Consider the following 12,704-nt stretch of genomic DNA (forward strand, 5'->3'; position numbering starts at 1 on the left):
AATAATTGTGCAGGAAACAACATCTTAAGAAAAAAAAAAAAAACTCCTCTGAGAATGAGAAACGGATTTACCAAGTTCAAGATTAGTAAATACTAAATATCATTTAACTTAATCATTTTAAGTTACCCAAGTTGGATCAAACATTTTTCACAATATTTCTAAAAGATCATTTGTAGCAGAAACAAATATATTTTTTTAAATTACCAAATTTCAGAATCCTTTCTGAGGACTGAACAAAATAGCATGTGAGGTTTTTGTCAGTCATTTACAGGGAGGAAAAAAAGTCCAGATAATAAATACAACGTGGTTACATCAGTGTGTTTCATTGAGAGAGAAGATGACCCTTGAAGTATGCTCCAGAAGCCCCACAGACCAAATCTGATCTCCATAAGCAAAGAAGACAATAGGGGTTCTGGTCCCCTGCCAATTGATGACACCCAATGTTTTCCAAATTGGCAGCCTCTGGGTGAATCAAGTGTGGACACAAGAGGCAGTTGGAGTGCGCTAACAGACGGTTCAAATCAACAGCTAGTCATTGAATAAGATGCACCTCCTTTCCAAAGCACACCAACAAAGGAAACTTTTGGAATTCGTTAACAACTGATTGCAAGACATAATTTATGACTGTCCTTAAAGAATTTGCAAAGACAGAAAATTCCTGCATGGTTTTTCTATCTTGCATGGGTTTCCTTAACAAGAGTTCTAACTCAAAAAATGCTCCATTCAAAACACACTTAAGATTAAGTGAAAAAATTAGGATACAAAACTCTGTACAATATTAACTATCTAAAAATAAAATTGGGTGTCCTCCCCCCTTCTCCAATCAAGACGGCAGAGTGAAATATTTCAGTGCACCTACAAATATTCCATCCCCCTACAAAAGCTTTGAACAACCAGCAAGAATGGGCAGAAACATCTTTCTCAAAGCTCCAGGAAACAGATGACTGCAGTAACAGGGCAAGCACTCAATCAAGAAAAAAGCTACCTAAAATCAATAGGTTATAGTGATGCCCTAGCTGACCCTCCCCCCCCCCCCCCAACAGCTTGGCCCAGTGCCAGCCTGCATTTCCAGAGCAGACCCCTGACCCTGCTACCAGAAGTAGCAAGTGGTCTTGTACATATACTGGGAGCATGTATTCTGGCCCAGTTTGTCTGGTAGTGCTCTTAGAGACTCACCACACCAGAACTTACCCTGCATGAAGAAGGCAGTTCAGAATCCTCCTACCAAACGCTGTGGGAGAGCAATGAGGTCCTACTGCCTGGGCCAAGGGCTGACCGGCTGTAGGACATACAGTGCAGTGCCCAGGACGATTAGGAAACTGTTTCCTAAGGAAGGGGGCATTTGGATCCGTGTAAGTATGGGAATTCTAGGGTCACATGGCATGCCCAAGATAAGTACAGAAAGGATTAGGGTGTCCCTTTGGCCTTGAACTATTTTCTAAACTCTGTATGGATAAACTCTGAAGAAGAACACTCACACAGGTCAATTTGCAAAGACTGAGAAATGTGTTTCTTTTCATTCTTTTTGTTGTTGTTGTTAGTTTCTTGGCATTCAAGGAAATCTCTGTCCTAACACTAGCTGGATACAAACTTAAGGAACAGATGCCTCAGAGTCTAAATTCCAACAATTACACATTAAAATACCAAAATGTCCAGGTTTTAGTGAAAGATTACAAAGCAAACAAAGAAACAGGAAGTAATGGCCCAAGCAAAGAAGAAAACTAAAGCATAAGAAACTACCAATGAGGAGGAATCAGACCTGGAATATATCAGACAAAGACATTTTAAAAATGGTCCTAAATATGCTCAAATAAATAAAGACAAAGAATTTTTTTAAAATCAGGAAAATGACAAATGAACACAAAGAATATCAATAGAGACATGGAAATAATTAAAAGGAATCAAACATAGCTGAAGACAACAGTAACAGAAATTTAAAATTTCCTAGAGTGGTCCAACAGCAAATTGCAGCTGGCAGAAGAAAAGGATCAATAAACTTAAAGATAGGACAATGGAAATCATCCCATTTGAACCAGAAGGAAGAAAGAATGAAGAAAAGTGAACAAAGCCTGAGGACCCTGTGACTCTCCATTAAGCATACCAGTATACATATTATAGGAGTCACAGAGGAGAAGAAGAAAAGGACCAGGCAGAAAATGCAAAGAAATAGTGATATCCTACACTCAGTGTTCAGAAAATGGATTGAAAATAGATAAACAGGCATACATAGATAGATGGATAGAGTGATAGATAAAAATGATATAGCAAATGCAACAAAATGCTAAAACAGGTAGATTTTGTTTTCTTGGGGTATAAGAGAGGGTTGGCATTCTTTGAGTGGGGTTTGTATTGTTTTTGTAACTGTCCTGTTGGTTTAAAAACATTTCAAACTAAAAAGCTCTTAAAAATAGATGATTGCAAAGAAAAAGGAAAATAATGGTTGTCTCTGAGTATGATTAAGAATGATCTTTAGTTGCTTTTTTATCTTGTTTATTTTCCTCACTGACTATAATAAGCCCATATTATTTTTATAAAATTATCAAAACTAAAAAATTTAAGAAACTTCCACCATGTGACTTCAAGTATAAATAATAGATGACTTTTCATTCCTCATTTTATTTACATCCATGTCTCCATTTTCAAATACTATCCTGTTTCTAATACTTTCCATTCCTCTCTGTTGTCTCCTTGGAATGTTCTGTGAGCACTTGGCTCTCTCTGATTGCCTACCAATGGGGAAAAATCCCTGGAAATGTTCACATGCATTACTAGATTAAGACTTTAGTAAGCCAAGTAAGAATTTGATCTCCCAGCTATACCTAGAAGATAGTAATAGCCAATATATGTCTCCGTTTTAAATATATGACCTTTTATGACTATTTAGCTTATCTTTCTGTGATCCAACAGCAAAGAAGCAACAGCTTTAATACAAACCAATTCTATAAAAATTACCATTCTATGAGAAAATAAACCTGAAACCACTTTTCTTCCACATTCTAAATCTCTAGGAACAGCATATCTGATTGTGGTAAATAAATATGCAATAGAGGATGCAAGAATTTAAAATGAAGTAGGGGTTAGAAATTTGCTTCATATCAACCACTGTTAAGTTTAAATTACGTTAATGTCACCTTTTATCTTATGTGTTAGAGAAGTTAACATAGATCACACCTTGCCTTATCCCTGAAGCACACCCTGAATGCTCACCCATGGTGACCTCTTTAAATTATTGTAACCCCATCTGCAGTTGATACTCGCCTGACTCATGTGGACTACTTTGCACCAGTGAAAAAAATGTATGTAAACTATTTTCCCAGTCAATTGTGGGTTCTTCTTGCCATTTTTCAACTGCCTCTTGACATGCATGTTGGGTATTCAGCAAATATCTCTTGGCTGATTGATTTAAAGGACTTTTTCCAGAAAGTCTTTGGCCACTTTATCAATCTACTAGCCATGTTTACCTATGTTTAGACCCAGCTCTGCTATCATAGGTGGGAAGTTAGCTTGGAGAGTTTGAAAGTCCACCAAGGTGAGAGACAGGACATCAAAAGGGAAGGTTCCAGCTCTGCTAATCATTATCCAGTGCCCTTGGACAAGGAATTTCCCCCTCCTGAACTTTAGTTTCCCCATTTTTAAAAACAAAGTGTGAGACTTAAGTTTAAGGTCTAATCTGGCTTAAATGCTATGATCGTACATGTTCAGAACCCACCAGAATTGTCTAGATCTTCACTGTCCCATATGGTAGTCACTAGCTCACATGTGGATAATTATATTCTAATTTAGATTAACTAAAGTTAAATAAAATCCAAAATCCAGTTCCTCATTTGTACTACCACCATTTCAAGCTGCTCAATAACCACGTGTGACTAGTGGCTACTGTACTAGATAGCACAGATATGGAATATTCCCATTATTATAAAAAGCTTAATTGGACAGCCCCAGTCTAGAGCAATATCTTAAATATCATAGTTCTCCTCCTACTGGTTTACCAACAGATCTAATTTAACTGGCTAGCTCAGTTTGCTATTATGAAGTATATTACTCTCATTCCATTGCCAATTTAAATATTCATAATTCGCACATCACAAATATAACACATACCTGTTTAAAATAATCACTTACCAATTTTCCTTTTTTCTTGGAAAAAGTATAGCATGAAAAGTGTTGTGACAAGTGGCATAATTAGAGCACCAAGCTGAAAAGCAGGAGCCCCTAATCCACCATGCCCATTCCAATTCCCCAGCTTTAGCCACTCAACTCTGTTTGCCCTCCCCTCACTCTTGGCGATTTCCTATGTGTACACCTTTGCTTCTCATGTTTCTTCCACTTTGAGTGATTTCCCTTTCCTCCCAGGCCCCTTCCTAGGTCTACATTCTTAAAGTCTTTTCCACAGTTGTTCTGTGGAAACTCTGGAGAGAACTTTTCCGGATGCACCCATGGTGGTTAGCGATGGAGGTCCGATGGGTGGTAAAGAGGTCGTGCAAGGGAAATGCCTAGGCAGCTCAGTGCCATGCTGCCTTGCCTCAGTTTACAACTTTCAAAAATGGCAAAGTTCCATGGTGGACTTGCTTGAGACTGGGACTTCCTGAGAAGAGAGAAGCTATGCTCACCAAAGCACCTGCTGAAATAAGGGAATAAAATCAACCACAAAGTAAAAGATCTTCTGTACCTAGCAACAGGTGAGGCAATAGGCCTTTCACATGCTTCTAGAGAAACGCCAAAATCCTCTGCCCAACAGTCCACCCAGCTCAGATGGACAATATGGGGCCAGATTTCAAAAAAGTGTGAAGTATCAGCCCTAGTCCTGAGAAAGGTGAGCAACTGATAAGGACAGTGTGTTCCTTCAACAGTCATCCAATTACCAACTCCCGTCAATGTAGCCTATCTACTTCCTTTTGTTTTTGTTACTCCAATTGTCTTGTACTCCAGGACAAATACCCCTTCTCTCTCTTATCAATGGAAAGTAATATCTTCCTCCTTAGAACTGCCATTGCACTTTAGCTCTATCATTCTTGAGGCACTTAAAGCGCAATCTTTTATTGTATCCCATCCATTTTTTAATTCCCTGACAAGACTTGCTATGTATTTCTTATATTTTCCACAGTTTTAGCACAATGATTAAACTCATGTCCAATAAATATTGATTCTGGCAGGAATAGCTGGATCAGTGAATGGATTTATGAATAAATGAATACTCTATAGTGAATCTGACTGCTACAGCCCCCAAAATAACCCAGGTCTTACAGTTTGGCAGTTCTTTAGATAGCTAATTATAAAACTTCCATATGATCTTGCAATCCCACTTCTCAGTATATACCCAAAAGAATTGAAAGCAGGGACTCAAACAGATATTTGCACACCAAGGTTCATAGCAACATTATTCACAAAAGCCTAAAGATGAAAGCAAGCCAAGTGTCCATCAACTGATGAATGGGTAATGGAATATTATTTAGCAATAAAAAGGAGTGAACATTTCATACATGCAACAACATAGATGAAACCTGAAGACATCATATCATGTGAAATAAGCCAGACACAAAAAGACAAATATTGTATGATCTCATTTATATGAAATAATCAGAATAAACAAACTCATAGAGTCAGAATCTAGAATATGGATTATCAGGGTACGAGGCAGAGGTAAGTAATGGGAAGTTAATTGTACAGTTTCTATGTGGGTTGATGGTAAAGATCTGTTAATGGATGGTGGTGATGATAGTACAACAGTGTGAAAGTCATTAACAACAATGAATTACACATGTGAATGCTGTGAAAAGGAGAAATTTTAGGCTATATAAATGTTATTAGAGTAAAAATGTGAAAAAGCACAGGACTGTACAACGGTGAACCCTGTTGTAAATGATAGACTATAGTTAATAGCACAATTATAAAAATGTTTTCATGAATTATAACAAATGTACAATGCTTATACAAGGTGTTAATCTAGATTGAATGAGTACAGCTGTTTCATTCAATCTAGAATTTTCGGTATATAGGAACTCTACATATACACTGGCACTGATATAAGGTAACATGTATAGTGTTATTCACCACACCATTGTTTGTAAAAGTAAAAGACTGGAAACTCAATGTCCGTCAACAGAGGACTAGATAAATAAATTCAAGAACTAGCCATTTAAAGGAATAATATGCAACTGTTAGGGGGAGAAAATAATACACTTTTAATAATAATGCACTACAAAGTAATTCATTGCATTGTCATCTGTAATCACAACTATTAGAAACTATCTCAAGTCCATTGACCCTGGCCTAGTTAAATAAATTTTAGTACATTCATTCAGTGGAAAAATATGTAACTGAAAAAATGAGGCTACTCTCCATATACTTGGAAAGATCTCTGAGACATTAAGAACAACATGTACAGGGAAGCAGATATGGCTCAAGTGGTAAGGCCTCTGCCTACCATATGGGAGGACCCAGGTTCCAGCCCTGGGGCCTCCTGGTGATAAAGAAGAGAAAGCATCCCAGTGCCCGTGTGGTGACCTAAGTGCCCATGCAGCAAGCCCAGTGCCCATGCGGTAAGCCAGTGCCCACACAAGTGAGTCATGCAGCAAGATGACGATGCAGCAAAAGGGAGATGAAGGGGAGAGTCGAGGTGAGGCACAGCAGAAACCAGGAACTGAGGTGGTGCAAATGACAGGGAACCTCTATCCATATCACAGGTCCCCAGGATCGAATCCCAGTGACTCCTAGAGGAGAAAGACAAGAAGAAAAGACAAAAAGAGAAATAGATGCAGAAGATCACACCCCAAATGGGCACAGGCAGCAAAAACAGCAGGGTCAGGGAGGGGACAGGGGAAGAGAGAAAAAAAAGACCACAAATTTTTTTAAAATTTTATTTTTTTTTTTTTTTTTTTTTAAAGATTTATTTATTTATTTAATTCCCACCCCCCCCTCCCCTGGTTGTCTGTTCTTGGTGTCTATTTGCTGCGTCTTGTTTCTTTGTCGGCTTCTGTTGTCGTCAGCGGCACGGGAAGTGTGGGCGGTGCCATTCCTGGGCAGGCTGCTCTTTCTTTTCACGCTGGGCGGCTCTCCTGACGGGGTGCACTCCTTGCGCGTGGGGCTCCCCCACGTGGGGGACACCCTTGCGTGGCACGGCACTCCTTGCGCGCATCAGCACTGCGCATGGCCAGCTCCACACAGGTCAAGGAGGCCCGGGGTTTGAACCGCGGACCTCCCATATGGTAGACGGACGCCCTAACCACTGGGCCAAAGTCCGTTTCCCTAAAAATTTTAAAAGAAGAACAATGTGTACAGTGTTGCTATCTTTTGTGTCAAGAGTGGAGGGAGTAAGATTTATTTGCGTAAAGAAATTATGAAGAGTATACAAGAAATTATGAAGAGCATACAAGAAACTAATAAAAAGTGGCTATACAAGGAAGGCAGATTTGAGTACATATGGGAAGGTAAGGGAGCAAAATTTTTCATAATATACTATTTTATTTTTAGTCTTAACCTTATGAATGTATTACCTATTAAAAAAATTAATATATTTATATATTTCCACTATTATTGCTATAATCTTTTTTAATAAATAAATTGTAAAAGTCCCCAATATATTCTCCATTGTACTTTTAACAAATTTCCCTTCAGCATTCTGCCCACCTCCCAACATCAAATGCCTTTTTCGTTGTTCACAAAGACCCAGAGGAAAGAAACCACTGAGGAAGAACACTTTGGAATGGAGTTGGTTTGGGTTCAACATGAAAGCTAACAAGACATATAGCAGAGTAGTTTGAGGAACATGTAAGCCTATAAATGAAAGATGGAATGGATGGGCTGGGTAATGGCCAAAAATTTGAAAACAGAATTAATTATACCTGCTTTTCGCTAATATTTTAATGATATAATTATCAGAAAGTTTATTAAAAATGGCTAATTCTTCAATAAAAGTAACAATTATCAGCCACTCCCACTCCTTATTTCACATGCCTAAACAGATGTCAAGGAAAATGGAAAGTAACTGAATAGCCATACCAAGCTTTCTTTTTTTTTAATACTAAACCAACTTTTTAAATATTTAAGTCATTTATCTATATTTGGGAACTTTAAATTTGGTGTTCAAAGGGCCCTCTCACAAGAGGTAATAAAATGTCGACCTCATTTAAATGAGACGTTATTGACCCCCATTAGCAGGACACGTGCTTGGGTTGGCTTTTTCTAATGGTGGTGATGGATTTGCTCTTGTCCATCTACACACTCCTGCCCTGTCCTCTGATGACCTGGGGCAGACATATGCTAGACAGCTGCCTGGACCAGGTCCGTGGCCATTGAACAAAGCAAACCTTCCTGGCCCACACAAAGATTGAACCTGTGACCTTGTTCTCATTAGCCCAGTGCCCTTACCACCTGACCACCTGAACTAACCAGCCATCAAAAAAAAATGTACATTAAATGCTGTGAAGATAGATGCCTTTGTGTGAGTGTCAAAGCCAGATATAAAATAGGATATAGTAATGGGCATTAAGCTGGTGCTTAGATGTTAAAGAAGTATATTGTGTCACTAGCTCCCCCATGCCCCAATGAAATTCTCTGAGCTGAGAAACAAAAAGCTTTTTATTTCAGTTTTGAACCATAATTCAGTATCAAGAAATTGACCATTCATAGTTAACCAAAATGTATTAGAAAATTCCAGAAAGCATTGGATTCTAGATCTCATTTGAACTATGTTCTACTAGGCTTTGGACTAAAAAGGGAAGTAGAGATAAGAACAGTAGTTGATAGAGATGAGAACAAGAGTAAAAAACTTGTGACTAAAGGATGAAGAAGCTGTTTTTCCAGGCTGAGGTTCATGGGGAAAAAAAAAAAACAGTTGGCCTCAGTCCTTTGTTCTAGAATTTGGGATGAGCATCCAGTGTGTGTACATCACAGGACCCCTGGTTATAGAGAATTGTCTAACAGGGAGAAGATCTCCACTCGTAGAACACACCGTCATGGAAAGAATCACTGAAGTCTGTATTTCCAAATTTCTACTTAGCCCTGAACTAACCATTATTCTGATGCCAACTTCTACTTCTGATGCCTACTCTGACTGTAGGCCCAAAACAATACTCACTGAGTGTGAAAAATCCCAGATGATATGAGAAATCTAACGACAGTGCAGGGTGAGCAATTTCAATGCCAAGGTTTTACTTCAATAAATGAAATTATGTTCCACCCACAAGCCCATCCTCCTCATTCATATATGGGCTGTCACAGGAATAAACTACAACAGGATCCTGGTCACACTCCCAGACACATGAACCCCAACCACTATGGACAACACTTGAACTCATATCTTGGATAACAGGTTAACGATCCAAAAAATACCACTTTCAATAAAGTTGCAATAACTTACCTTGACATCCAAGACTTTCCACCAATAGAAGCTCAATGATTAGTCTTCTTTGTGTTTGCATCCCTTACTTAGCAGAAGGCTTCCCACTTAAAGGTGTTTAATAACTTACTGAATGATGATGCAAATGAATAAGTGAATCAGATCCTAATTTATCTTTCCACTTTATCTCCACTTCTCTTACATAATTCTTCTCTCTACTCTTAATAGTCTCCTCATTGCTCCATGAATATGGCTGACTCTCTCCTTCCTCCATTCTTATTCAAGATGTTCTCTCCAACTGAAAGGACCACCATTTATAGAGTGCTTATTATGTACCGCTTCATAAATGTTGTCTCAATTAAAAAATCAAAGTAGTTCCTCTAATACCCATTTTATTGAAGGCACTCAGAAAAGCAAGTACCGTTCCATGATTTCATAGCTAGAGAGTAATGGAACCAAGATTTGAACCCTTATCTGTCTGGATCCAAAACAAACTCTTCTTCCTTCTAGACCACTCTCCTCCCTCCACGTCCCCAAATTCTGTTTTTCCAAAATTGGCCTCTTCCTCAAGGTTTAGTGCAAGCTGTAAGGAGAAGAATTTTTTCTGTTCATTCCATAATGGTCTTTCATTCTTTTAACTTAGCCTTATTAACTCAGTGTCTCCTAACAATTAATCATGGACTGCCTCTATTGTTCCTGTCTAGTTTTCCTTTTAACTTTTCATTAATCCATTTCTTTTTAGCCTAACTAAATTAAGGGCAGACTCTACTTATAATTTTCTGTATCCCTTAACAAACCTAGAAGAGATTTCTGCATGTGGTGAGCACTCAGTGAATACATACTGACTGATAAATGTCAACCCCTTCATCCTCTCACTGATGAGATGTTTGGACCAACATCCAAACATTGGACCAAATGTTTGGACCAATTCCTCTTGTTATGAAGAAACACTCCATGAAGTATTTCTTTCCTAAAGTTATTATAATAAAGAGAAAAACTGGGAAACTTTGAAAATTAAACTAGCTCTGTTTTAAAAGGTAATTTAAAGTCTTTGATTATTAACTTTCTGGAGCATCTCCATTTCTGAAAAGTCTACCACCCAGTGTTAGTGAGATCATCTTGTTAAGATTTTCCTTATTTCCTTCAAATACCCTCTTTTTCAAAGGTTAATTACCTGGTTGTAAAAGTGCACTCCAGAATGAAATTTAACCTAGGAGTTCTCCATCTTGAGGTGAATATTCTTAACAGCTTTTTTTTTTTCCAAAAAATAAAAAAGCCATCTGTTTAACCAATTTAAATACATACTTATAGAAGAATAAAAAATAGGAAGCATAGATTTTTATGTACTTGTGAGTATTTGTAAAACACATTGTGACTTTGATGCTTGGAAAAAATATGAAGTGGTGCTTTCAACTATAAATCAGTACCGGCAAAAAAAGCCAGTCTAGAAGAGGGAATATCTTTAGGATAAAATTTTTTTGTTCATCCAAAATGTTGATCATTTTGGGCCAGAGAAAAGGAAAATATTGCTTTCTAATAGTTCAGTTTTTAGTAAGATAAAACATATAATTTGCGGGAACATCAAATGGAATGTGGTTCTAATTAATGTCACATAAGCCATCCTACAAAACTTTACCTTCTCTAACCTAGCTCCTATTAGAACCAAACTAACTGGGCCGCTCGTTCAGTATCACCTGACTAGCTTTCTTCATGAGCCAAATACATGGAGACAGGCTCTAATCTGCAGGGTTTAATCACACACAAGTGGCCAAACCACAGAACCCAGGTCCTAACCATCCAAGCCTTTACTCACAGGACTCACTGCATGCATTTATCTCCCTCCTATTGTGATTAATATGAATAAAACTTTGACTTATTTTACAACTAAGAAGAGGTTTGTGTCTGTGGTTTGATAAGTTCTCATAAAAATTAGGGAAGCGGATGTGGCTCAAGTGATTGGGCTTCTGTCTACCATATGGGAAGACCAGGGTTCAATCCAATATGGGGCACCTCCTGGTATAGGCGTGCCCAAGCGCTGTAGCAAGATGATGTAGCAACAAAAGAGAGACACAGGAGAAACCAGGAACTGAGGTGGCACGAGTGACAGGGAACTTCTCTCCCACATCAGAGGTCCCCAGGATTGAATCCCAGTGAAGACTAGAGGAGAAAAGAAGAAGAAAAGACCAAAAAAAGAAACAGACACAGACGATCACACAGCAAATGGACACAGAAAGCAAAACAGCAGGGTGGGGGACTAGGGAGTGGGGGAGAAAAAAATTATATTGCTTTAGGAAGCAGATGTAGCTCAAGTGGCTGAGCACCTGCTTCCCATATATGAGGTCCTGGATTTGATCCCCAGTACCTCCTAAAAACAAACAAACACAAAAAAACCAAGTCTCACTGGAGAGCAGGTGTACATCGTGGTTGAGTGCGTGATCCCATGTATCACGTCCTGGGTTCAATCCTTGGTACCTCCTTAAAAAAAAATTTATATTGTCTCATTGCCAAATGTTTTTACACATATTTGATTGTTTTGTATGTTTTAGAATTGAATGTTCTCCTCCAGGCCAGAATAAATCATCAATGCTTTACTGAAAAATCTTCAAATTTATTTCCTCTTTCATCCTGAATATGCATATGATTCTTACATTAACATTTTTATATTTTTAATATTTAAGAAAATCATAGCCTCCTGAGATCTTCAAATTTATTTCCTCTTTCATCCTGAATATGCATATGATTCTTACATTAACATTTTTATATTTTTAATATTTAAGAAAATCATAGCCTCCTGAGATCCCAAGTTTGCTTTTATCAAGGTCTTATACACAGTAGGAATTCTGTAAATGTTTATTGGAGAATGAATGAATGAATACCAGTCACCTGAACACAACCTATAATCAAAGTGGATCAAGCAGTTGAGAGCCTGCTTCCCACATGGGAGGTCCCAAGTTCAGTCTGTGGTGCCTCCTAAAAACAAAGGAGCAAGCAAACAAATGAAGAAACCAACTCAGAGGAGCCGATATGGCTCCGTGATTGAACTCTGGCTTCCCACATAAGAGGTCCAGGGCTCAGTTCCCTGCCCAGTACCTGGAAAAAAAAAAAAGTGAGGCTTGTACCTTAGAAGAAGTCCCAGATGAAATTCTAGATAAAAATGAAAAAAAAAAAAAGCTCAGATAGATTGCATGTGGTTGATTCCACTTAATTCTGAATTTAAATCCCAGGAAGAAATAGCCTTAAAGCTTCCAAAGGACTGGAGAGAATTAGGCAGGGATCAGGTAGACGTGACTACAAATTTAGAAGCAGCAGCTAAGACCTCTATTTGCATTAAAAAAGAGAGCCTTTGGAGCCACCTCTTATATCCTTC

This window comes from Dasypus novemcinctus, chromosome 1, assembly GCF_030445035.2.
Source record: "Dasypus novemcinctus isolate mDasNov1 chromosome 1, mDasNov1.1.hap2, whole genome shotgun sequence".
Taxonomy (NCBI): Eukaryota; Metazoa; Chordata; class Mammalia; order Cingulata; family Dasypodidae; genus Dasypus; species Dasypus novemcinctus.